Source organism: Stegastes partitus, unplaced genomic scaffold (genome assembly GCF_000690725.1).
Source record: "Stegastes partitus isolate 25-593 unplaced genomic scaffold, Stegastes_partitus-1.0.2 Scaffold799, whole genome shotgun sequence".
Lineage (NCBI taxonomy): Eukaryota > Metazoa > Chordata > Actinopteri > Pomacentridae > Stegastes > Stegastes partitus.
In genome coordinates this window covers 56,083-59,293 of record NW_007578530.1, presented here as the reverse complement: position 1 = coordinate 59,293, position 3,211 = coordinate 56,083, and positions in this window count along the sequence as shown.

The following is a 3,211-nucleotide window of genomic DNA, read 5'->3' as shown; positions in this document are numbered from 1 at the left end:
GATTTGCATAGCGGTGTGCAGAAACCCACCATTTAAAATGTTCTAAAAACATGATATGCATTACTATTTACATTTATAATCACTTAGAATTAAATAAATATTAAAATAAACGTACCTGAGCAAGAGGTAAACTTACATGAAGGAGTATGCATTGAGTTTGTTGCAATTACCTGCTGATATAGTCGTACGTAGTTCCAGGAAAATAAATAATCAAGACAAATAAAATGTAATATTAAATCGCATTACAGTTCCTACTCTGCGTGCATCGGAAGATTAGTTTCCTACCAGTTTATAAAAGGAATATAAAGTGCAGCAACTTAAATATTTTCAATATACTTGTTGTCTTGTGCTTTGGAGAGAAAAACAAAAAAGGGGGTAAAACAGGTTTAACATTTAAACTATAAAACATGAAGAGTTGATTATCCTTCATCTAAACAACTCTGAGTGAGGCTTTATTATTGTAAGGCACGTATAGCTACCTGACAATTAATAACTCGAAAAGTGAGGACGAGCGACGAAAACTCCGCCTAAATAAGATAAAGGGAGTCACACGGTGTACATTTGGGAATCTGAGGTCCAGTCTGTGCAGAATAATCAGAGGTCAGGCTGCTCCTGTTCACTCCAACACTCGAGCAAGTGAAAGCTGTTGAACCAGTTAATCATGTTTTCCTCTCTGACTCACTGGCTTTGGCTCATTTTCTAGGAAGAACATGCAAAAGAACGCATTTTCCTTGAACGCCCCACATATGTGGTGCTTAAGCATTTTGATGGTCATTTTAAAAAAGCAGGAATTGTGGGTGAAAGCAAGTGTAAATACTGTTAAAAACAGAGAAGAAGGTTTGCCGTGTGCCTCCACTCGGCCTGCTGCTGTCGAGTGTATTTGTGTCGTCCTATAAATTTGCTTTTTTACCATTTTATAGGTGCTTTAATTGATCAATGTAATGTAGTAAATATTAGCCAAATGTGCTGTCTACAGTCCACGTGAAGAACAGTTTTTATACTCCATGTATATCGTGTCAGTCTTGAGTTTCCAGTGACCTTCATAACTCTGAATGTTCTATGATGGAACAAAAGAACAATCGTGCATTAGAGACAGATTTATTATGGGTCCTCTAGAAATATGACAAAATCTGCTGGTTTAAAAATAGACATACAGCAACTTGAAATATCAGTTTTATTGATGTAGAAAACTTTGTTGATCAGATTTTCTTAGTGGCCTCTGAACTCTTCATGAGTGATTACGACTGACTACAGTTGGTGATTCCTCTGAGCCAATTTAAACAGGGCTCATTGGATCCACTCATCAGACTGAGCCTCAAACACTACAGTAGGAAAGTCTGAGGAGCTCAGCAAAGATCTAAAAAAGCTAATCACTGACTTGAACAAGTCACTTGGAGCCATTTCAAAGCAGCTACACATCCCAAAATCCATTCATCCATCCATCCATCATCTCTACACCTTAACCCTCACTAGGGTCGTGGGGGGCTGGAGTCTATCCCAGCTGACTCAGGGTGAAGGCAGGTTCACCTGGACAGGTAACCAGTCTATCACAGGGCTACACTTAGAGACCGGTGGGAGGAAGCCGGAGAACCCGGAGAGAACCCACGCTGCACGGGGAGAACATGGAGACTCCACACAGAAAGATCCCGGGTGTCCTCACCGGGACGTGAACCAGCGACCTTCTAGCTGCGAGGTGACGGTGCTAACCACCACATCCCAAAATCAACTGTGCAAACTACTGTAAGTATAAAGTGCACGGTCTGGTTGTGTCACTGCTTTGATCAGCAGAAAAACACAAACTATCACCTTCTGCTGAGAGACAATTGGTCATGATGGTCAAGAGTCAACCAAGAATCACCAGAAAGGAGGTCTGCAATGAATTAGGAGAAGTGTGTTTTATATCTCCATGTGCTGTGCAAGAAGGAAGTCCTTCCTCCAGGGACAGCACCTTAAGGCTCGACTGAAGTCTGCTGTTGGCCTTCTGGAGGAGAGTTAAACAATTAGTTGTTTGGCCACAATGACCAGAAATACTTGGAGGACGGAAGGTGAGGCTTTGAGCTTCAAGAACACCAAACCTACCATCAAGCATGGAGGTGGCAGCATCATGCTCTGGGCCTGTTTTGGTGCCCGTGGAACTGGAGCTTTACACAAAGTAAATGGAGTAAAGAAGAAGGAGGATTACCTCTATATTCTCCAGGAAAACCTAAAACCATCAGACAGAAGGTTGGTCTTGGATGCAGTTGGGTTTTCCAACAAGAAAATGACCCCAAACACACATCAACAGTGGTAAAGAATCAGGTTAGAATTATCTTAGACTGGTCTTCACAAAGTCTTGACTTACACCTTTAATCAGGAACCTGTGGACTGATGAAGAAAAAACACAAAGATACATCCAGAAGCTTGTATTCAGCTACCAAACGCACCTAGTTGTGGTGAAAATGACCAATGGATGTTTAACCAAATAGTAGCAGTGCTGTATGTATATTTCTGACCCAACAGATTTTGTCATATTTTCTGAAGATCTATTCGAACTCTTTAAAAGAACCAAAATACACGATTGTTCTTTGTGACAAAGATTCATGTTGCAGTGATTCCTTCATAGAAATTCAGAGTTACAGGAGGAGAAACTCAAGACGGCCATGATATACATACAAACCTGATTATGTTGTAGACCCACCACACCTGCAAACTTTGGTAGTTATTCAGAAAAGCAGCACAAAAGGGTTAAAGATCAAAGTTGTGACGTGTGAAACTACAGGTCCTCTGTTAAAAACTGCACATGGACAAACAAATAAACCAAAGTTAGGAAGACAACGACAGTCTAACAACAAAAAAAAAGAATCAAACGAAGATGCGACTTGACCTCTTCCTCAGGCTGACATGTTTCAACAAGCACCTTCATCAGAGTGTCACACAACAGACTTGTAGCTTCATGTTGTTTTTATAACGCCTGTAAAATCAAAAGTATTGTTTTTACTCATTTGTTCTAAGTCGTTCCTTCTTGGCATCCTCAAAACGCACCAGACCTTAAAAGTGCATCGAAAACTATTAGAAAAAATACTGGATTTTTTGTAGTGCTACCTTAACATGAACAGGATTTCTGCATGCAGTCAAGAGTTGAACGCATTCTTCTAGTCCAGCAGGACATGCATGATGCTTATGCTTAAATCACGTCTTATTCTTAAATAAATCCGTTATTTAATCAGTGAAT